Source organism: Rattus norvegicus, chromosome 4 (assembly GCF_021556685.1).
Source record: "Rattus norvegicus strain SHRSP/BbbUtx chromosome 4, alternate assembly SHRSP_T2T, whole genome shotgun sequence".
NCBI lineage: Eukaryota > Metazoa > Chordata > Mammalia > Rodentia > Muridae > Rattus > Rattus norvegicus.
In genome coordinates this window covers 136,816,875-136,842,709 of record NC_141537.1, presented here as the reverse complement: position 1 = coordinate 136,842,709, position 25,835 = coordinate 136,816,875, and positions in this window count along the sequence as shown.

Below are 25,835 nucleotides of genomic sequence, written 5' to 3'. Positions count from 1 at the left end.
AAACAACTTGGGTTTTCTTTTCCATGTTCCTTTTGATATGAAAATAAAGTACAGTCCAAACACTGACTTAGACCCTCATTCATCCTCTTGACCCCCCAAGCATAAAATCAAAAGGGAAATGTAATCATGTTATTTGGCCCATTCTTTCTCTCTCTCCCTATTTTTCTGTAGCCAAAGGATAGACATAAAAAGGCAGCTGCATGACATCCAGTAGCCAAAAGGGTTCATGGTTTCACATGGAAAATGGGTCTCAGGCTTTAGATCTGAGAGAATGGTTTATACTTTTATCTCAGCCTCCTTCCTCCCACACTAAACAATGGGATCAGAAATTTGGCTCGAGGTATCCAATTTTTACTCTTATTTCAGCCTTAACCAAGAAATGGGCAAGGCATAAAAGCAAAGTGGTGAACTGTGTTACGATTCTCTGAATCAGCTGGAAGACCCAAGGCTGTTTATATTACTCGGTTTTTATTGTGATCATGATAATGCATGAAAAGACTCTTACCAGATTCCATTTTAGCCAATTTACTGGCTAATCACACTCACTCAGACATATCTGAATCTTTTTAAAATAAAGTCTCTGGTTTCTAGAGACAGGAAATTGACCTAAGACGACTTCCGGTCTGAAGCATGGCTCCATGTCCTTAGTATTATCAGTAATCACCTGCCTCTACATGATCTCCCAGTCTCTTCATTATTTACTGTCTTTTATGCTGTGGTACCTTGAGATAAAATAATCAAAATAATGCATCATAACAACTTTAGGCATGCTTTAATAATGCCTCCAGCTACATTAAATACAGTTTCTCAAAAAAGAAAGCCAGCAATAATTCTATCTAATTAGGAAATGTTAACTATGAGTGCACACATCATATTTGGATGCTGCTGTGGACTTTCAAATTTTTGTACCTGTTATCACTGAATCACATGAAGTGGTCCCAACACTGCAACTCTTGAGAGATAATGGAGATGGAGGTAAGTCGATGTGCTTATACCCAGTGCTTACGTACTTTATTACAGTACCTAAAACATTTTCTTAAATATAGTCAGTGTGGCCCTATTTGTCTCCCTGAAATCTTGTAAATATACAGGTGTCTCCTAATACAATATATTTAGTTCACTCTTGCTGACATAGCATAGCCCTCTATGCATTTTACCTTCAGGAGAAGTGTAGAATGAGAAGGTACTTGGTCCTCCTGGAATCATACAATAAATATATTTTGCATAAATTTTCAAATGGTAATGCTCAGCTGATCAGTAGGCTGACTCTCAACTATTATAGATGCTTGAAGATAAATTATACCCTTAACCTAAAGAGTCGTATTAAATACCATTTGAGAACACTGATGTTCCAACTTCCAGAGAAAAGTATAAGATTTCAAATGAGACCGTGTTCCATTTACTTTGAAAAGTCTACTGTAGGTAGAGCCATATTATTAATAAAGTATCCTGGAAAATGTAACAAAAAGGGTTGTGAACACATCTGAAAGCTAAACTCAGTTAATGGCAGAAAAAATGTAAACTATTTTTCCTTTGATTCATTTTTTAATTGTAATTCTGAGCTCCAAGAAAGTATTTCAATTCCATCCTCTGTTGTGTTTCTGAACTTTACCTTCTAAACTTGGATAGATAATCATCTAAAGAGAAGAGAACTTTGAATTAGAGATTTTCCACAACTGTAACTATGATCATTATTTTTGTTCTTCAGTAATTACATTAAGTAATTAATTTATAATTTGGTATTTTTCTTTTAATGAAAATAGATTCTTTTCTCATACAATACATTCTGATTATAGCTTCCTCTCTCTCTACTTCTCCAAGTTCTTCCTTCCCTCCCCACCTCTCTCATGCAGATCCACTACCTTTCTCTCTCTCATTAGAAAAAAACAGGCTCCTTTGGCAAAGTCAAATGACCATAGCTGTGTGGGTCCATTTCTGGGTCTTCTATACTATTCTACTGATCTACCTGCCTATCTCTGTACCAACACCATTCAGTTTTATTACTATTGCTATGTAACACACCTTGAAATCAGGGATGGTGTTTCCTCCAGAGGTTATTTTATTGTTGAGAAAAGATTTTGCTATCCTGAGATGAATTTGCAAAATGCTCTTTCTAAGTGTATGAAGAATTGAGTTGGAATTTTGATGGCGATTACATTGAATTTGTAGATTGCTTTCAGCAAGATGGCCATTTTTACTACATTAATGCTGCCAATTCATGAGTATGTGACATCTTTCCATCTTCTGAGATCTTCAATTTCTTTCCTTAGAGACTTGAAGATTTTGTGATACAGATCTTTCAATTCCTTGGGTAGAGTCACAACAAGGTATTTTATATTATTCTTGACTATTGTGAAGGGTGTTATTTCCCTAATTTCTTTTTCAGCCGGCTTATCCTTTGAGTAGAGGAAGGCTACTGACTGGTTTGAGTTAATTTTATATCTAGCCAATTTGCTGAAGTTGTTTATCAGGTTTAGGGGTTCTCTGGTGGAATTTTTGGGTCACTTAAATATATTCTCATATCATCTACAAATAGTGATATTTTGAGTTTGTCCTTTCCAATTTATACATCCTTGACCTACTTTTGTTGTCTGATTGCTCTGGCTAGGATTTCAAGTACTATATTGAATAGGTAGGGAGAGAGTTGGCAGCCTTGTCTACTCCCTGATTTTAGTGGGATAGCTTCAAGTTTCTCACTATTTAGTTTGATATTAGCTACTGGTTTTCTGTATATTGCTATTGCTATGCTTAGTATTGGCCTTGAGTTCCTAATCTTTTAAAGACTCTTGTTATGGAGGGGTGTTGAATCTTGTCAAATGCTTTCTAACCATTGAATGAGATGAACCATCCAGTGGAAAAAAGACAGCATTTTCAACAACTGGTACAGGTTTAACTGGCAGTCAGCATGTAAAAGAATGCAAATTTATCCATTTTTATAGCCTTATACAAACCTCAAGTACAAGTGGATTAAGGACCTCCACATAAAATCAGATACACTGAAACTAATAGAAAAGAAAATGTGAAAGTATCGCAAACACATGGGCATCGGGGAAAATTTCCTGAAGAGAACATCAATGGGTTATGCTCTAAGATCAAGAATCAACAAATGGGACCTCATAAAACTGTAAAGCTTCTGTAAGGCAAGGGACACTATCATTAGGACAAAACAGCAATGAACAGATTAGGAAGAGATCTTTACCAATCCTACATCTGATAGAGGGCGAATATATCCAATATATACAAAGAACTCAATAAGTTGGAGCCCAGAGAATCAAGTGACCCTATTAAAAATAGGGTACAGAGCTAAACAAAGAATTCTCATCTGAGGAATATCGAATGGCTGAAAAGTACCTAAAGAAATGTCCAACATTCTTAGTCACCAGGGAAATGCAAACCAAAATAACCATGAGATTCCACTTCACACCAATCAGAATGGCTAAGATCAAAAAGTCAGGTGAGAACAGGTGCTGGCAAGAATGTGGGAAGAGGACCATTCCTCCACTATTGGTGAGATGGCAAGCTGGTACAACCACTCTGGAAATCGGTTTGGAGGTTCCTCAGAAAATTGGACGATGCTATACCTGAGGACAGAGCTATACCATTCCTGGGCATATACCCAAAGGATGCTCCAATGCATAACAAAGACACATGCTCTACTATGTTCATAGCAGCCATATTTATATTTCCCAGAAGCTGGAAAGACCCAGATGTCCTGCAACAGAGTTATGGATACAGAAAGGTGGTAAATTTACACAGTGGAGTACTACTCAGCTATTAAAAACAATGACTCCATGAAATTCTTAGGCAAATGGATAGACTTAGAAAATATCATCCTAAATGAGGTAACCCAATCACAAAAGGACACACATGATATGTACTCCCTGATAAATGGATATTAGACCAAATGCTTGAATTACCCTAGATGCATAGAACACACGAAACTCACAAGGTTGACCAAAATGCGGATGCTTTACTCCTTCTTTAAAAGGGTGTTTTGTTCAAGAAAATTTCTCCAGTACCCATGTGTTCGAGATTCTTCCCCACTTTTTCTTCTGTTAGGTTGAGGGAATCTGGTTTGATGTGGAGAACCTTTATCCATTTGGACTTAAGCTTTGTACAGGGTGATAAGCATGGATCGATCTGCATTCTTCTACATGTTGACCTCCAGTTGAACCAGCACCATTTGCTGAAAATGCTATCCTTTTTCCATTGGATGGTTTTAGCTCCTTTGTCAAAAATCAAGTGACCATAGGTGTGTGGGTTCATTTCTGCGTCTTCAATTCTATTCCACTGGTCTATCTGCCTGTCTCTGTACCAATGCCATGCAGTTTTTATCACTATTGCTCTGTAATACTGCTTGAGTTCAGGGATAGTGATTCCCCCAGAAGTCCTTTTATTCTTAAGGATAGTTTTAGCTATCCTGGGTTTTTTGTTATTCCAAATAAATTCACGAATTGTTCCGGCCAACTCTATGAAGAATTGGATTGGAATTTTGATGGGGATTGCATTGAATCTGTAGATTGCTTTTGGTAACATGGCCATTTTTACTATATAAATCCTGCCAATCCATGAGCATGGGAAATCTTTCCGTCATCTGAGATCTTCAATTTCTTTCTTCAAAGGCTTGAAGTTCTTAACATACAGATCTTTTACTTGCTTGGTTAAAGTCACACTGAGGTATTTTATATTATTTGGGACTATTATAAAGCTTGTCATTTCCCTAATTTCTTTCTAAGCTTGTTTCTCTTTTATGTAGAGGAAGGCCACTGATTTGTCTGAGTTAATTTCCTACCCAGCCAATTTGCTGAAGGTGTTTATTAGGTTTAGTAGTTCTCTGGTGGAACTTTTGGGATCACTTAAATATACTAACATATAATCTGCAAATAGTGATATTTTGACTTCTTCCTTTCCAGTCTGTAACCCCCTTGATCTCCTTTTGTTGTCTGATTGCCCTGGCTAGAACTTCAAGAACTATATTGAATAAGTAGGGAGAGAGTGGGTAGCCTTGTCTACTCCCTGATTTTAGTGGGATTGCTTCAAGTTTCTCTCCATTTAGTTTAATGCTAACTACTGGTTTGCTGTATATTGCTTTTACTATTTTTATGTATGGGTTTTGAATTCCTGTTCTTTCCAGGACTTTTATCATGAAGAGGTGTTGAATTTTGTCAAATGCTTTCTTAGCATCTAATGAAATGATCGTGTGGTAAGTTTGTTTATAAAGTAGATTACATTGATTGTTTTCTGTATATTAAACCATCCTTGCATACCTGGTATGAAGCCTACTTGATCATGAGGGAAGATTGTTTTGATGTGTTCTTGGATTAGGTTTCCAAGAATTTTATTGAGTATTTATGCATCAATATTCACAAGGAAAATTGGTCTGAAGTTCTCTTTCTTTGTTGGGTCTTTGTGTGGTTTAGGTATAAGAGTAATTGTGACTTCATAGATGGAATTCGGTAGCGCTCTCTCTGTTTCAAATTTGTAGAATAATTTTCATAGTGTTGGTATGAGGTATTCTATGAAGGTCTGATAGAATTCTGCCCTGAACCCAACTGGACTTGGGTTCCTTTTGGTTGGGAAACTTTAATGACTGCTTCTATTTCTTTAAAAGTTATGGAGTTGTTTAAATGGTTTTTCTGTTCCTGATTTAACTTTGGTACCTGGTATCTGTCTAGGAAATTGTCCATTTCCTGTAGATTTTCAAGTTTTGTTGAATATCGGCTTTTGTAGTAGGATCTGATGATTTTTTTAATTTCCTCTGATTCTGCAGTTATGTCTCCCTTTTCATTTCTGATTTTGTTACTTCGGATACATTCTCTGTGTAGTCTGGTTAGTCTGGCTGTGGGTTTATCTATCTTTTTGATTTTCTCGAAGAACCAGCTATTGGTTCTGTTGATTGTTTGTATAGTCCTTTTTGTCTTTCCTTGGTTGATATCAGCTTTGAGTTTGGTTATTTCCTGCCTTCTACTCCTCTTGGTTGTATTTTCTTCTAGAGCTTTTAGGTGTGCTGTCAAGCTGCTGACTTATGCTCTCTCCTGTTTCTTTCTGCAGGTACTCAGAGCTAGGAGTTTTCCTCTTAGCACAGGTTTCATTGTGTCCCATAAGTTTGAGTATGCTATATCTTCCTTTTCATTAAATTCTAAGAAATCTTTAATTTCTTTCTTTATTTCTTCCTTGACTAGGTTATCATTGAGTAGAGCATTGTTCAAATTCCATGTATATGTTGGCGTTCTTTGCTTATTGTTATTGAAGACCAGCTTTAGCCCGTGGTGGTCTGATAGGACGCATGGGATTATTTCTATCTTTCTGTATCTGTTGAGGCCTGTATTGTGACTGATTATATAGTCAATTTTGGAAAAAGTACCATGAGGTTGTGAGAAGAATGTATATCCTTTTGCTTTAGGATAGAATGTTCTATAAATATCTCTTAAGTCCATTTGGTTCATAACTTCTGTTAGTCTGTCTGTCTCTGTTTAATTTTGGTTTCCATGATCTGTCCATTGATGAGAGTGTGGTGTTGAAATCTCCTACTATTATTGTGTGAGGTGCAATGTGTGGTTTGAGCTTTAGTAAAGTTTCTTTTATAAATGTAGGTGCCCTTGTATTTGGAGCATAGATATTTAGGATTGAGAGTTCATCTTGGTGGATTTTTTCCTTTGGTGAATAAAGAAGTGTCCTTCTTTATCTTTTTTGATGACTTTTGGTTGAAAATCAATTTTATTCGATATTTGAATGGCTATTTCACCTTGCTTATTCAGACTATTTGCTTGGAAATTTGTTTTCCAGCCTTTTTCTCTGAGATAGTATCTGTCTTTGTGTTTCCTGTAAGCAGAAAAATGCTGGGTCCTCATTGCATATCCAGTTTGCTAATTTGTGTCTTTTTTGGGGGGGATTTGAGTCCATTCATGTTGAGAGATATTAAGGAATAGTGATTGTTGCTTCCTGTTATACTTTGTATTCGGAGGTGAGATTATGTTTGTGTGCTTGTCTTCTCTTTGTTTTGTTGTAAAATGATTAGTTTCTTGATTTTTCTAGTAGCTTGCTTCCTTGTGTTGGGCTTTACCATTTATTATCCTTTGTAGGTCTCTTTCTTTAGGTTAGGGAAGTTTTCTTCTATGGTTTTGTTGAAGATATTTACTGGTCCTTTGAGTTAGGAGTCTTCACTCTCTTCTAAACCTATTATCCTTAGGTTTCATATCATTGTGTCCTGGATTTCCTGTATGTTTTGGGCTAGTATCTTTTTTCATTTTCCATTATCTTTGACATTTGAAAACAGAGAACCTGCATAGCATGCTAGTTAGCTAGTCTAGTAGAAACAGCAAGCTCAGAGATGTCCAAGAGGACTTACCTAAATTTTCTGCATTAAACGTTAGCCTATACATATATGTGAGCCCATACACACATACTAGATACACATTTATGTACAACAGAATTTACACTGAGAATTATTTATGTTTCAAGTATCTAGAAGCATCTTTGAATCATAGTGACATGAATATATAATAAGGAAGTCAGTTATAACAAATTCAGCTACATAATGTCAATTCAATCTGCTGTCTCAAATTTATTTATTTCATTTAAAATATGTTGTTCACCCCATCTGTCTAATAGAGCATATAGTTCTAATAGATACACATAGTTATATTATTTATTAACACGGTTGTCTTTCCATACATGTGTCAGATCCTTTCTTACCATAGAGAGAAAACAATTCAGAGTATTAAAAACAAACAAATATCAAACAAACAATTATGACCTTAACTGCATTATTTTCTTTATAAAATCTTTCCATTGAAACCTAAACATGTATTTTTGAAAAAACCATTTAAGAAGGCCAAAGTGTTAATCAGAGAAAAATCAAACAAACACAATAACAACAACAACAACTACTACTAATACAACAACAACAACAACAACTACTACTACTACTACTACTACTACTACTACTACTACTACTACTACTATGATCACTACATAAACTAGAAATAGTCCAATTTATAGACCAAGAAAAAAACACAATTGCACAAATGTGCTTAGTTTCTGTGGTAAATGAATAGCATTATTTAAACACCTTAACAGACTCTGAGTTCAAACACCAGGCTTCAGTTCTAGGGAGAACACCTGGAATCTGTGGGTGTGCACTTTCCTTCAATCCTTAGACCTATCATTAGCTTGTCAGTGCAGGCATTTATGACAACTGGGACCAAACCACTTGGTTTTATTTGGATATATGGCTTGGCATTGCATTGTAGGATAATTTATAGCATCATTTGCTCCTATCACCAGATACCAAAAACTTCAATATCATATGAAAAAGTACCAGGAATGCAGCTTTCCATGCCTAATCCCAACTTGCAAGAGGCACTTCAGTGTTGGGCTGCAATGGTGTGCATTGCAACCATCCCACTGGGATCAACTAAGCTAGGACTTTACTTTCATGCTGGAAGAAGTTTATTTACAGAAGGTCTTTGACAGTATGGCTTGCTGCTGCAAGTTATAACTGGAGCGTGATGGGTATGTGATACTTGATATCTAATGGATAGGGATGAGAGACAAGACTAAACATTGTACAATGCACTGGAAAGTCGTCCTCCTTCAACAAAGATGTATTCTTTGCAAAATGTCAAGTCTCTTTCTTCAGGCTGAGAATGTGTGATGGAAGAAGCAGAGAACAATGACACAACACAGATGACCTTAAGTGGCATCTTCACATATACTTTATGCTTTTCTTTCATTTACTTCCAAGCACTGCTATGTTTTCAAAGTTCAAATAACACCAAACGTCCACCATTATTATCACTATTTTCTTTCACCTTGGATAAGTTCTCTTTATCTCCTATTCTAACTCTCTTCAACCGTCCTCCTTGGAATGTCCTTCACTATCGAATGAAATAGCCACAATCGTCCACTATTACTCATTGCTATATAGAGCTAGAATTGCTGTCACCATACCTGAGTCTCCTGTCACATTTAACCAGTGGTTGCTCACCTCATGACTACCTTTAGAAACCTAACTTTCTTCAAAGCTGTCTAGTCATTAATCCATGCAGATGACCAGAAAAGATGGAAACATTTGCATCCTTTTCCTGATATTTAGTCTTTAGTTTTAGGTATAAATTTATCACTGAAACACAATACTAATTCGAATACAGCACGGCTGTCCATTATTCAGGTGAACTATCTTGGGGCTTCTATTCATGTAATAAAATACCTTGCACAACTTGGGAAGGAGAGGGCTTATGTCATCTTAAAGTTTCTAGTCTGCTATCCAGGGTAATCAGGTCAGAAACACAAGGCAGAAACCCACAGGTATGGATCAATCCCTAGGCTCACTAGCTTGTTCTCTGTGGTTTTCTCAGGCTCTCTTTTTAAAAATTCACACCCGCGGATCCCGGCCCGCAGCAGCTCTCTGCTCCCAGACCCGGTGAGAGAGAGACCCAACCGCCTGGTCAGGTGGGCACTCCTGAGGCTGCAGAGCGGAAGAGACCACTAACACTGCTCACCCCTGCCCACATCCCTGGCCCAAGAGGAAACTGTATAAGGCCTCTGGGCTCCCGTGGGGGAGGGCCCAGGAGCGGCAGGACTTCTGCGCCTGAGACACCGCCGCCGGAACCTGAAAGAAACAGACCGGATAAACAGTTCTCTGCACCCAAATCCCGTGGGAGGGAGAGCTAAACCTTCAGAGAGGCAGACAAGCCTGGGAAACCAGAAGAGACTGCTCCCTGCACACACATCTCGGACGCCAGAGGAAAAAGCCAAAGACCATCTGGAACCCTGGTGCACTGAAGCTCCCGGAAGGGGCGGCACAGGTCTCCCTGGTTGCTGCCGCTGCAGAGAGCCCCTGGGCAGCACCCCACGAGCGAACCTGAGCCTCGGGACCACAGGTAAGACCAAACTTTCTGCTGCAAGAAAGCTGCCTGGTGAGCTTGGGACACGGAAGCAGAATTTCTCTAGGAGGCACGGTCTGTGTTTACCGGAAGTCCCACACCCGCGGATCCCGGCCCGCAGCAGCTCTCTGCTCCCAGACCCGGTGAGAGAGAGACCCAACCGCCTGGTCAGGTGGGCACTCCTGAGGCTGCAGAGCGGAAGAGACCACCAACACTGCTCACCCCTGCCCACATCCCTGGCCCAAGAGGAAACTGTATAAGGCCTCTGGGCTCCCGTGGGGGAGGGCCCAGGAGCGGCAGGACTTCTGCGCCTGAGACACCGCCGCCGGAACCTGAAAGAAACAGACCGGATAAACAGTTCTCTGCACCCAAATCCCGTGGGAGGGAGAGCTAAACCTTCAGAGAGGCAGACAAGCCTGGGAAACCAGAAGAGACTGCTCTCTGCACACACATCTCGGACGCCAGAGGAAAAAGCCAAAGACCATCTGGAACCCTGGTGCACTGAAGCTCCCGGAAGGGGCGGCACAGGTCTTCCTGGTTGCTGCCTCTGCAGAGAGCCCCTGGGCAGCAACCCACGAGCGAACCTGAGCCTCGGGACCACAGGTAAGACCAAATTTTCTGCTGCAAGAAAGCTGCCTGGTGAACTCAAGACACAGGCCCACAAGAACAGCTGAAGACCTGTAGAGAGGAAAAACTACACGCCGGAAAGCAGAACACACTGTCCCCATAACTGACTGAAAGAGAGGAAAACAGGTCTACAGCACTCCTGACACACAGGCTTATAGGTCAGTCTAGCCACTGTCAGAAATAGCAGAACAAAGTAACACTAGAGATAATCTGATGGCGAGAGGCAAGCGCAGGAACCCAAGCAACAGAAACCAAGACTGCATGCCATCATCGGAGCCCAATTCTCCCGCCAAAACAAACATGGAATATCCAAACACACCAGAAAAGCAAGATCTAGTTTCAAAATCATATTTGATCATGATGCTGGAGGACTTCAAGAAAGACATGAACACACTTAGGGAAACACAGGAAATCATTAATAAACAAGTAGAGGCCTACAGAGAGGAATGGCAAAAATCCCTGAAAGAATTCCAGGAAAACACAATCAAACAGATGAAGGAATTAAAAATGGAAATAGAAGCAATCAAGAAAGAACACATGGAAACAACCCTGGATATAGAAAACCAAAAGAAGAGACAAGGAGCTGTAGATACAAGCTTCACCAACAGAATACAAGAGATGGAAGAGAGAATCTCAGGAGCGGAAGATTCCATAGAAATCATTGACTCAACTGTCAAAGATAATGTAAAGCGGAAAAAGCTACTGGTCCAAAACATACAGGAAATCCAGGACTCAATGAGAAGATCAAACCTAAGGATAATAGGTATAGAAGAGAGTGAAGACTCCCAGCTCAAAGGACCAGTAAATATCTTCAACAAAATCATAGAAGAAAACTTCCCTAACCTAAAAAAAGAGATACCCATAGGCATACAAGAAGCCTACAGAACTCCAAATAGATTGGACCAGAAAAGAAACACCTCCCGTCACATAATTGTCAAAACACCAAACGCACAAAATAAAGAAAGAATATTAAAAGCAGTAAGGGAAAAAGGTCAAGTAACATATAAAGGGAGACCTATCAGAATCACACCAGACTTCTCGCCAGAAACTATGAAGGCCAGAAGATCCTGGACTGATGTCATACAGACCCTAAGAGAACACAAATGCCAGCCCAGGTTACTGTATCCAGCAAAACTCTCAATTAACATTGATGGAGAAACCAAGATATTCCATGACAAAACCAAATTTACACAATATCTTTCTACAAATCCAGCACTACAAAGGATAATAAATGGTAAAGCCCACCATAAGGAGGCAAGCTATACCCTAGAAGAAGCAAGAAACTAATCGTCTTGGCAACAAAACAAAGAGAATGAAAGCACACAAACATAACCTCACATCCAAATATGAATATAAAGGGAAACAATAATCACTATTCCTTAATATCTCTCAATATCAATGGCCTCAACTCCCCAATAAAAAGACATAGATTAACAAACTGGATACGCAACGAGGACCCTGCATTCTGCTGCCTACAGGAAACACACCTCAGAGACAAAGACAGACACTACCTCAGAGTGAAAGGCTGGAAAACAACTTTCCAAGCAAATGGTCAGAAGAAGCAAGCTGGAGTAGCCATTCTAATATCAAATAAAATCAATTTCCAACTAAAAGTCATCAAAAAAGATAAGGAAGGACACTTCATATTCATCAAAGGAAAAATCCACCAAGATGAACTCTCAATCCTAAATATCTATGCCCCAAATACAAGGGCACCTACATACGTAAAAGAAACCTTACTAAAGCTCAAAACACACATTGCACCTCACACAATAATAGTGGGAGATTTCAACACCCCACTCTCATCAATGGACAGATCATGGAAACAGAAATTAAACAGTGATGTCGACAGACTAAGAGAAGTCATGAGCCAAATGGACTTAACGGATATTTATAGAACATTCTATCCTAAAGCAAAAGGATATACCTTCTTCTCAGCTCCTCATGGTACTTTCTCCAAAATTGACCATATAATTGGTCAAAAAACGGGCCTCAACAGGTACAGAAAGATAGAAATAATCCCATGCGTGCTATCGGACCACCAAGGCCTAAAACTGGTCTTCAATAACAATAAGGGAAGAATGCCCACATATACGTGGAAATTGAACAATGCTCTACTCAATGATAACCTGGTCAAGGAAGAAATAAAGAAAGAAATTAAAAACTTCTTAGAATTTAATGAAAATGAAGATACAACATACTCAAACTTTTGGGACACAATGAAAGCTGTGCTAAGAGGAAAACTAATAGCGCTGAGTGCCTGCAGAAAGAAACAGGAGAGAGCATATGTCAGCAGCTTGACAGCACACCTAAAAGCTCTAGAACAAAAAGAAGCAAATACACCCAGGAGGAGTAGAAGGCAGGAAATAATCAAACTCAGAGCTGAAATCAACCAAGTAGAAACAAAAAGGACCATAGAAAGAATCAACAGGACCAAAAGTTGGTTCTTTGAGAAAATCAACAAGATAGATAAACCCTTAGCCAGACTAACGAGAGGACACAGAGAGTGCGTCCAAATTAACAAAATCAGAAATGAAAAGGGAGACATAACTACAGATTCAGAGGAAATTCAAAAAATCATCAGATCTTACTATAAAAACCTATATTCAACAAAATTTGAAAATCTTCAGGAAATGGACTATTTCCTAGACAGATACCAGGTATCAAAGTTAAATCAGGAACAGATAAACCAGTTAAACAACCCCATAACTCCTAAGGAAATAGAAGCAGTCATTAAAGGTCTCCCAACCAAAAAGAGCCCAGGTCCAGATGGGTTTAGTGCAGAATTCTATCAAACCTTCATAGAAGACCTCATACCAATATTATCCAAACTATTCCACAAAATTGAAACAGATGGAGCCCTACCGAATTCCTTCTACGAATCTACAATTACTCTTATACCTAAACCACACAAAGACACAACAAAGAAAGAGAACTTCAGACCAATTTCCCTTATGAATATCGACGCAAAAATACTCAATAAAATTCTGGCAAACCGAATTCAAGAGCACATCAAAACAATCATCCACCATGATCAAGTAGGCTTCATCCCAGGCATGCAGGGATGGTTTAATATACGGAAAACCATCAACGTGATCCATTATATAAACAAACTGAAAGAACAGAACCACATGATCATTTCATTAGATGCTGAGAAAGCATTTGACAAAATTCAACACCCCTTCATGATAAAAGTCCTGGAAAGAATAGGAATTCAAGGCCCATACCTAAACATAGTAAAAGCCATATACAGCAAACCAGTTGCTAACATTAAACTAAATGGAGAGAAACTTGAAGCAATCCCACTAAAATCAGGGACTAGACAAGGCTGCCCACTCTCTCCCTACTTATTCAATATAGTTCTTGAAGTTCTAGCCAGAGCAATCAGACAACAAAAGGAGATCAAAGGGATACAGATCGGAAAAGAAGAGGTCAAAATATCACTATTTGCAGATGATATGATAGTATATTTAAGTGATCCCAAAAGTTCCACCAGAGAACTACTAAAGCTGATAAACAACTTCAGCAAAGTGGCTGGGTATAAAATTAACTCAAATAAATCAGTTGCCTTCCTCTATACAAAAGAGAAACAAGCCGAGAAAGAAATTAGGGAAACGACACCCTTCATAATAGACCCAAATAATATAAAGTACCTCGGTGTGACTTTAACCAAGCAAGTAAAAGATCTGTACAATAAGAACTTCAAGTCACTGAAGAAAGAAATTGAAGAAGACCTCAGAAGATGGAAAGATCTCCCATGCTCATGGATTGGCAGGATTAATATAGTAAAAATGGCCATTTTACCAAAAGCAATCTACAGATTCAATGCAATCCCCATCAAAATACCAATCCAATTCTTCAAAGAGTTAGACAGAACAATTTGCAAATTCATCTGGAATAACAAAAAACCCAGGATAGCTAAAGCTATCCTCAACAATAAAAGGACTTCAGGGGGAATCACTATCCCTGAACTCAAGCAGTATTACAGAGCAATAGTGATAAAAACTGCATGGTATTGGTACAGAGACAGACAGATAGACCAATGGAATAGAATTGAAGACCCAGAAATGAACCCACACACCTATGGTCACTTGATTTTTGACAAAGGAGCCAAAACCATCCAATGGAAAAAAGATAGCATTTTCAGCAAATGGTGCTGGTTCAACTGGAGGGCAACATGTAGAAGAATGCAGATCGATCCATGCTTATCACCCTGTACAAAGCTTAAGTCGAAGTGGATCAAGGACCTCCACATCAAACCAGACACACTCAAACTAATAGAAGAAAAACTAGGGAAGCATCTGGAACACATGGGCACTGGAAAAAATTTCCTGAACAAAACACCAATGGCTTATGCTCTAAGATCAAGAATTGACAAATGGGATCTCATAAAACTGCAAAGCTTCTGTAAGGCAAAGGACACTGTGGTTAGGACAAAACGGCAACCAACAGATTGGGAAAAGATCTTTACCAACCCTACAACAGATAGAGGCCTTATATCCAAAATATACAAAGAACTCAAGAAGTTAGACCGCAGGGAAACAAATAACCCTATTAAAAAATGGGGTTCAGAGCTAAACAAAGAATTCACAGCTGAGGAATGCCGAATGGCTGAGAAACACCTAAAGAAATGTTCAACATCTTTAGTCATAAGGGAAATGCAAATCAAAACAACCCTGAGATTTCACCTCACACCAGTGCGATTGGCTAAGATCAAAAACTCAGGTGACAGCAGATGCTGGCGAGGTTGTGGAGAAAGAGGAACACTCCTCCATTGTTGGTGGGATTGCAGACTGGTAAAACCATTCTGGAAATCAGTCTGGAGGTTCCTCAGAAAATTGGACATTGAACTGCCTGAGGATCCAGCTATACCTCTCTTGGGCATATACCCAAAAGATGCCTCAACATATAAAAGAGACACGTGCTCCACTATGTTCATCGCAGCCTTATTTATAATAGCCAGAAAATGGAAAGAACCCAGATGCCCTTCAACAGAGGAATGGATACAGAAAATGTGGTACATCTACACAATGGAATACTACTCAGCTATCAAAAACAACGAGTTTATGAAATTCGTAGGCAAATGGTTGGAACTGGAAAATATCATCCTGAGTGAACTAACCCAATCACAGAAAGACATACATGGTATGCACTCATTGATAAGTGGCTATTAGCCCAAATGCTTGAATTACCCTAGATCCCTAGAACAAACGAAACTCAAGACGGATGATCAAAATGTGAATGCTTCACTCCTTCTTTAAATGAGGAAAAAGAATACCCTTGGCAGGGAAGGGAGAGGCAAAGATTAAAACAGAGACTGAAGGAACACCCATTCAGAGCCTGTCCCACATTTGGCCCATACATATACAGCCACCCAATTGGACTAGATGGATGAAGCAAAGAAGTGCAGACCGACAGGAGCCGGATGTAGATCGCTCCTGAGAGACACAGCCAGAATACAGCAAATACAGAGGCGAATGCCAGCAGCAAACCACTGAACCGAGAATAGGTCCCCTATTGAAGGAATCAGAGAAAGAACTGGAAGAGCTTGAAGGGGCTCGAGACCCCAAAAGTACAACAATGCCAAGCAACCAGAGCTTCCAGGGACTAAGCCACTACCTAAAGACTATACATGGACTGACCCTGGACTCTGACCCCATAGGTAGCAATGAATATCCTAGTAAGAGCACCAGTGGAAGGGGAAGCCCTGGGTCCTGCTAAGACTGAACCCCCAGTGAACTAGTCTATGGGGGGAGGGCGGCAATGGTGGGAGGGTTGGGAGGGGAACACCCATAAGGAAGGGGAGGGGGGAGGGGGATGTTTGCCCGGAAACCGGGAAAGGGAATAACACTCGAAATGTATATAAGAAATACTCAAGTTAATAAAAAAAAAAAAAAAAAAAAAAAATTCACCCAAAGATTACTTTCTCAGGTTTGGCATTACCAACAATAGGCTAGGCCCTCTCACATAAATTACTAATTAAGTTTGCCTATAGACTAATGTTATGGAAGCATTTTCTCAATCTTTTTTTTTCTCTTAGAAAACACTGCCTGGCATAAAGTTGAAAAAAAAAAGCCTAACCGAGATGTGAGGCAATAGAACTGTGGAATCTAAGAGGAAATGGAAGAAGAGACCACAAAGAGAGAATCTGATGCTCTCTTTCGCTACGTTTAAGCATAACATACACAGGTGGTGCACAGGCATACATGCAAATGAAACACTCATATACAGCAAAACAAACAACAACAAAAACAACAACCCAAAGGTCTGAAAAATGTCTATCATCACAGTTCCAAGAAGGAAGAAACAAGATCAAAAAAGTCTTTGGGCTTTGTTCGTGTCCAGCATATTTAACAAGATGTGAACCTCAGGTTTAGAAAGAAGTCCTGATTCAAAGGAAGTGACCAAGAGTGTTAGAAAATGACCATCTGTGGCTCCACTCATAAGCAGTAGAACACATATTTTGTCACATACACACCATATATATACATATACATATATGTATATGAATAAATAAATGATAAATAAATACCTAAATTAGTATGTAGTTCAGATGGGTCAGCACCTGACACCTTCTATTTTAGCTCCAGGTGGCCCTTCTGGACTTCTTACCTGAACACTGTATAGTAGCAAAATAACAGTTAAAGTTGTGATAATCTGTTAGTAGCAATTGAAAGCCAGTGCATACAGTGTTTTCTTTTAGACTCATGCCAACACTTTCAGGCAAAATTTTCTTTCCTTCGAATTAAGAAAACCAAGGTTTAGAAATATTGAGTATATTGATCAAAGTTCCCAAGTTTCAAAATGACGCAGCAGAGATCAGATTTCAGATCTGCTACCAAAGACCAAAGCCTTGCCAACTGCTCAATTGTACTGTTCAAGGCAAGCAGTCCAAGTTAAAAACAGCTCTATAGGTTTTATTTTAATTTTATTTTCAGTGGTATTTTTCAAAGGATTTGGGCAACTAAGCACATCACACTAGGATTAGAATAATATAGATGAAAACATAATCTGCAAATAATATAGGCATGAGAATACATGGCCTCTGTTCAAATATTTTGTATTAATCCTGACTCAAAAAACAAAAGTGCATAATATGATTATACGTCAGTGGTGTCACCCGGCTGGAAGGACTATAAACAAAACATGGCATTCCATGTTTTTAAAATGGAAATAATAAGAACCCTAATGCTGTAATTTGTGGGAAGTGATTCTTTCTTCTAGCCCTCCTTTACCACATTCAGACCTAATACGGTTTAATTTTTTCTTTAAAGCAGCATCTCAATGCAGAACACAGTCTCCCCAAAAGGATGTCTTAAGGAGCATTGGCCATAGTGTTGTATATCTTTGGATATCTTTTCTTCATTCCTTAGGTTTTTATTTAAACGAGTAATGGTACACAGCATGTTGTGGGTGGGCTTTTGTATAAATATAATTGTAGTTAATTTGGGGAGAGAAACTTGCAAGTGAACAGATTAAGGATCACACAGTTTTAATTTACATACATACATTAGAGGAAGAGAAAGGCTACCAAAGAGAATTTAAAAGAAGAAGATGAAAAAATGAAATATGTTGGCGACAGGATAATAATCTGGAACCAGCTGTCACTGAACAAACATTTATTATTACCATCCGTCTGAGGTTTAGTAGAAAATAGAATTTCCAGAAAGATACTGAACATGAAATGTATATTTGATAATCAAATACGCAAAGCTCAAACTCCATAGCATAATTGTTTTCTACGGAAAGGCTTAAGCTTATTTAAGTGACATATAAATAACTCAAACCTTGTGTTAAAAAAATAAAACTGGGAGCAAATTGAGCACAAATCTGTGTGTACGCATGCCAAGAATTAAAGACTATATTATTTTCCCAGGAAAATTTTCTAGTAACCTCAGTTCTCCCAAGCTTGTCCTGAATCCAAAAGTTTATCATTACTTTCTGATTCATGCACACCATATGAATATCACCTTTTCCCAATATTTATAATATTAGGTTTTGAATGCTACCTCTTCTTTTATCTTTACATTTTAGAAAACACCAGCCTGGACAAACCATACATAGTACTTGAAATATTGGTCTCCATCTCTTCTGAAAGTCTCCCAGTGAGGCTCTTCTCATGCAAAGCTACAACTGAATCTGCTTGTATTTACAATTCCTAGAACCTCCTACCCGTTTCCTGCCTGACCTCAGTCTCTGTCACCATCATTTGAATATCTCTGTTTCATGTTTGAGTTCACTTCATGGCTCCTCAAGCAGGTCTGGCTTCTTCGAAATAAAGTTTATATTTTATTCAGCCATTTCTAGAGCATGCCTGTAAGGGATTTCTGCTTAATTAAATCATTTGAAGTGGAAGGATGCACTTCTAATCAAGGCTTTTTGAGGAGGAACAACCCACCTCTAATGTAGGCCACGTCCTCTGGAAGCCTATATAAGGATCATGGAGGAAGAAACCATGACTCTTTGATGCTTGCCCTCATTCCAGCATATACAGAAGACCTGCTAGGACATAAACGCTCATGGGCTGAACAACTACTGCATTTTTAGACCTCCTGTTCATAGGCAGTCATTATTGAATTATAGTATAGCATGAAAATCACTCTAATTTATCCCATATGTGTGTGTATGGTGTGTGTGTGTGTGTGTATGTGTATGTGTTTGTGTGTCTGTGTGTCTGTGTATGTGTGTGTGTGTGTGTGTGTGTGTGTGTGTGTGTGTGTGTGTATGAATTAGTTGAAGATCAGAAATTAGAAAGTTAGAGAAATTTGGACTTCAGGGGTCATTTTACTGAATCAATTCCTTGAGATTTAATTACTGGATTTATTTACTGAATGAGTTCTTCAAGGCTTTCCTAACTTATCAACTCTCCGAAGTTCTTGCTCATGCTCTACAAAACACCAGAAATTGCATGTTAAATATGCATGTTTAGATGTATATTTGCACATAATGTATGTGAATATATATTCCAATTTCATATGATAGATTCGTGCTATAAATTTTGTTACTCTAGAGAACCATGACCCCCATTTGTGTGAAGGGTGCAAGAAAATCATAGAGGTGTCAGTTATGTCATATTTAGAGATGGTTGTGAAGCACCATGTGGGTGTGGGGAATAAAACCCGTGTTCCCTCAAAGAGCAACCAGTGTTCTTTGCAAGTGAGTCAAATGTCCAATCCTGGGACAGGATCTTTTCTTACTTCTTCATAATTGCAGTTTACTAGATTTATAATGATAACCATGTTTAGACCATGAATTTTACTAAAGCTTACATAGACATAAAACTAAAGCTTCCATATAACATAATAATATGTTTACCATATTCTTGATGTTGAGAAAATACAAAAAAATTATTATTCTTTTTATATGTGGCCCTGTCCACAACTCCCATGCCCAATATCATCTGTAGATAACTGTTTTGACTTTGCATATACTGGGTTTGGAACAATCTTGAAGAATTATAATATCTGAATATATTATTTCAATTTTCTGACATTCAATTTTTTGAAAAAGAAGCAAAAGATACTCAGTGTTCCAGTCTCTCAGGCTATGAAAGCTGTGGAAGGGTATCATTTATTCTATCTTATCCTTCATCCCAGGCATCTTTAAGATACACTACAGTCTCTCTCCCTTAGGAGTTCATCATTCTTCAAATTGTGTTCAGTAACTCATTGCTCGGGTCTCCCTCCTAAATGCCAAGTGTGAATAAATCCTATGAATTTCCCATAGACCTTCCCATGTACCCAGAGCCTTCCAAGAAACAGAAAAAGATTGACCCTTTTAACAATAAATCTACATTTGTTCGTGCACATTTTATATGCAATTTCTGATGTTTTGTAGAGCACTAGTTAAGAACGCTTAGGATAGGTTGATAAATCATGGAGGTCTTGATGAATTCATTCAGTAAATAAATTCAGTAAACAAATTTTGAGGAATTGATTCAGTAAAATGACCCCCAAAGGCCAAATTTCTCTAACTTCCAAATTTCTGCTGTGCAAACAGTTCCAAACAGGTGGAGCTCTTAGTAGCCTCATCCACCCCATCTTATGTATTACCACCTTCTCTATTCCCATTTGAAATTTACAATGTATGCACATACATTTTTATGACTTTTACTTTCAAACTTGATTTTGACAGCACTCTAATTTGCATGTGCCTGCTACCACATTTTAGCAAATATTTATAGGTATATATGCAAAAGTGTGTCCTCATTTTATAATAATTTTTACAAATATATCTGAAGGTGCCTGTTCATCACAGATGGTTTCTTATCATCTAACGATGTTTGTGTTTTCTGCACTAATTTTCTTCACAATGAATAAATTGAATTTGCACTTCAGAAGATGACACACAAGGCCTGAGATTATTATTAGCAAGTGGCAATTAACACAATGTGTGTGTGTGTGTGTGTGTGTGTGTGTGTGTGTGTGTGTGTGTGTGAGTTACTCAGTCTATGCCCCAAGTCAGAAATATTTTTTCCATGAAATTTTCCTAAGAGACCCTTTAAGACCCTAAAAATATTTTATAGTATGCACCATGGAATAGCAGTATTTGAAAACTATAATTTGGAAGCTACAATTCTATGGGAATATCCATCAAGCATATGAGTGATGAACACTCACATATTATATCAGAATTGGTCTATAAATATGTGTTTTCCAGCTTACTAGCTGCATAGAGATACTTCAGAAATTTAAAATACAAAGAAAGGGGATGGATTGATGGCTAGGTGAGTGAGTTGCTTTGAGAAAAATGACAATTCAATAAAATACCACTTTCTCCTTATTAGAATTTCTATAATAATATAGACAAGAAAGGGAGTTAGAAAGAAAGATAACAATTTCATGACAGGAATGGAAAGTAATCAGATACTATAGACAAGAGTTAAGTGGGTCTTCAAAGACAAATATAATCCAGGAGTCCCACTTATAGGTGTATGGCAAAAGAATTGAAAATGGACGCTTAAACAAATGTTTGTGAACACATAATTCAAATTAGAACTTTATTGTGGGTTAAAGCTCACAATTACTGTATGCCAAATAAGTTGTGTTCAATGATGCTGTCTATAATAATAATTCATAAAAGGAGTGAAAAGTTGGCACATGCTATAATCAACAGTATATGTTCAAAATATATAGCTAGAAAAGATGGATATAACTTTGGCCAGTCCTCATTTTTATATAAACTTTTTACCTTGCTAAAACATTTTCTGCTAACTTTTATTTAAAGCAGAAATAGGAAGAAAATGTTGGGGGTTTGTTTTTGTTTGTCTTTGTTTGCTTGGTTGGTTTATTGGTTTTATTTTTTTCTGCATGTTTCTGGTTTCTTTACAACAAATTAGGTGTCAATAATATGTCTGGGTCCTCATTTGATTTTACTGATCAACATGTCTGTTTTGTGACAATGCTTTGCTTCTGTTATTAATGTAGCTTTATAGTATAACTTGAAATCATAGTGAGTGATAACTTCTGCAGTCCTTTCATTATTCAGGTTGTTTTTAGAAATTCTGTTATTTTTTATTTTGTGTGTATGTGTGTGTGTATATATATAAAATTGAAAATGATTCTTTATATATCTGTGTAGAATTGTACTTATAATTTTGACAGAAATTGCATTGAGTCTATCGACTGCTTTTAATAGTGGGACCAATTTTTAATATTAATCCTGCGTACTCATGATTTTGGGAGATCTTTCCACCTGCTGAAATCTTCTTCATTTTTTGCTTCAGTTACTTGAGGTTTTTATCATGGAAATTTTTTACTTAGTTTGTTAAGATATCCCAAGATAGACTGGATAGCTGCATGTAGGAAAATTCAAATAGATCCATACTTATCATAATGCACAAAACACAATTCTAAATGGTTCAAAGAGTTCAACATAAAACCATGTACATTGAACCTGATAGAAGAGAAAGTAAGGAATAGCTTTAAATTCTCTGGCCCAGGAAACTAATTACTGAATGGAACTTTCATAACACAGGCACGGTGATCAACAATTAATAAATGGCACCTCTTGAAACTGAGAAGCTTTTTTAAGGCAAAGGATACTATCCATCACAGAAAGCATTGCCCTATAGGATGGGAATTCATTTTATCTTTTATGAACTGCACATTAATTAGAAGACTAATATCTAAATTACATACAGAAATAAAAACATGCAATATGAAATCAAGTGACCCTATTAAAAATTAGGACACATTAGGACAAAGCGGCAACCAACAGATTGGGAAAAGATCTTTACCAATCCTACAACAGATAGAGGCCTTATATCCAAAATATACAAAGAACTCAAGAAGTTAGACCGCAGGGAGACAAATAACCCTATTAAAAAAATGGGGTTCAGAGCTAAACAAACAATTCACAGCTGAGGAATGCCGAATGGCTGAGAAACACCTAAAGAAATGTTCAACATCTTTAGTCATAAGGGAAATGCAAATCAAAAGAACCCTGAGATTTCACCTCACACCAGTGAGAATGGCTAAGATCAAAAACTCAGGTTACAGCAAATGCTGGCAAGGATGCGGAGAAAGAGGAACACTCCTCCATTGTTAGTGGGATTGCAGACTGGTACAGCCATTCTGAAAATCAGTCTGGAAGTTCCTCAGAAAATTGGACATTGAACTGCCTGAGGATCCAGCTATACCTCTCTTGGGCATATACCCACAAGATGCCCCAACATATAAAAAAGACACGTGCTCCACTATGTGCATCGCAGCCTTATTTATAATAGCCAGAAGCTGGAAAGAGCCCAGATGCCCTTCAACAGAGGAATGGATACAGAAAATGTGGTACATCTACACAATGGAATATTACTCAGCTATCAAAAACAATGCCTTTATGAAATTCGTAGGCAAATGGTTGGAACTGGAAAATATCATCCTGAGTGAGGTAACCCAATCACAGAAAAACACACATGGTATGCACTCATTAATAAGTGGCTATTAGTCCAAATGCTTGAATTACCCTAGATGCATACAACACATGAAACTCAAGATGGATGATCAAAATGTGAATGCTTCACTCCTCTTTAAAAGGGGAACAAGAATACCCTTGGCAGGGAAGGGAGAGGCAAAGATTAAAACAGAGACAGAAGGAACACCCATTCAGAGCCAGCCCCGCATGTGGCCCATACATATACAGCCACCCAATTAGACAAGATGGATGAAGCAAAGAAGTGCAGACCGACAGGAGCCGGATGTAGATCGTTCCTGAGAGAAACAGCCAGAATACAGCAAACACAGAGGCGATTGCCAGCAGCTAACCACTGAACTGAGAATAGGATCCTCGTTGAAGGAATCAGAGAAAGAACTGGAAGAGCTTGAAGGGGCTCAAGACCCCATATGAACAACAATGCCAAGCAACCAGAGCTTCCAGGGACTAAGCCACTACCTAAAGAATATACATGGACTGACCCTGGACTCTGACCTCATAGGAAGCAATGAATATCCTAGTAAGAGCACCAGTGGAAGGGAAATCCCTGGGTTCTGCTAAGACTGAACCCCCAGTGAACTAGATTGTTGGGGGGAGGGCGACAAGGGGGGGAGGATGGGGAGGGGAACACCCATAAAGAAGGGGAGGGGGGAGAGGGATGTTTGCCCGGAAAGCAGGAAAGGGAATAACACTCAAAATGTATATAAGAAATACTCAAGTTAATAATAATAAAAAAAGACATAGATTAACAAACTGGATATGCAATGAGGACTCTGCATTCTGCTGCCTACAGGAAACAAATCTCAGAGACAAAGACAGACACTACCTCAGAGTGAAAGGCTGGGAAACAACTTTCCAAGCAAATAGTCAGAAGAAGCAAGCTGGAGTAACGATTCTAATATCGAATAAAATCGATTTTCAACTAAAAGTCATCAAAAAAGATAAAGAAGGACACTTCATATCCAAAGGAAAAATCCACCAAGATGAACTCTCAATCCTAAATATCTATGCTCCAAATACAAGGGCACCTACATACATAAAAGAAACCGTACTAAAGCTCAAAGCACACATTGCACCACACACAATAGTAGTAGGAGATTTAACACCCCACTCTTATCAATGGCCAGATCATGGAAACAGAAATTAAACAGAGAAATAGACAGACTAAGAGAAGTCATGAACCAAATGGGCTTAACAGATATTTATAGAACATTCTATCCTAAAACAAAAGAATATACCTTATTCTCACCACCTCATGGTACTTTCCCAAAATTGGTCATATAATTGGTCATAAAAACAAGCTTCGAAAGATACAGAAAGATGGACATAATCTCATGCGTCATATCAGACCACCATGGGCTAAAGCTGGTCTTCAGGAACAATAAGGGAAGAATGCCCACATATACATTGAAGTTGAACAATGCTCTACTCAATGATAACCTGATCAAGGAAGAAATAAAGAAAGAAATTAAAGACTTCTTAGAATTTAATGAAAATTAAGGTACAACATACCCAAACTTATGAGACACAATGAAAGCTGAGCTAAGAGGAAAACTCATAGCTATGAGTGCCTGCAGAACGAAACAGGAGAGAGCATATGTCAGCAGCTTGACAGCACACCTAAAAGCTCTAGAACAAAAAGAAGCAAATACACCCGGGAGGAGTAGAAGTCAGGAAATAATCAAACTCAGAGCTGAAATCAGTCAAGTAGAAACAAAAAGGACCATAGAAAGAATCAACAGAACCAAAAGTTGGTTCGTTGAGAAAATCAACAAGATAGATAAACCCTTAACCAGACTAATGAGAAGACACAGAGAGTGTGTCCAAATTAACAAAATCAGAAATGAAAAGGGAGACATAACTACAGATTCAGAGGAAATTCAAAATTCATCAGATCCTACTACAAAAGCCTATTTTAGCTTTTCAGCAAAATTTGAAAATTTGGAGGAAATGGAAAATTTCCAAAAAGAGCCCAGGTGCAGTTCAGTTCAGTGCAGAATTCTATCAGACCTTGATAGAAGACCTCATATCAATACTCCCCAAACTATTCCACAAAGTTTAAACAGAGGGAGTGCTACCTAATCCCTTCTATGAAGCCACAATTACTCTTATAACTAAACCACACAAAGACCCAACAAAGAATGAGAACTTCAGACCAATTTCCATTATAAATATTCATGCAAACATACTCAATAAAATTCTTTCAAACCGAATCCAAGAGCCCATCAAAACAATCAACTACCATGATCAAGTAGGCTTCATCCCAGGTATGCAAGAATGGTTTAATATATAGAAAACCATCAATGTAATCCATTATATAAACAAATTGAATGATAAAAAACCACCTGATCATTTCATTAAATGCTGAGAAAGCATTTGACAATACACAACACC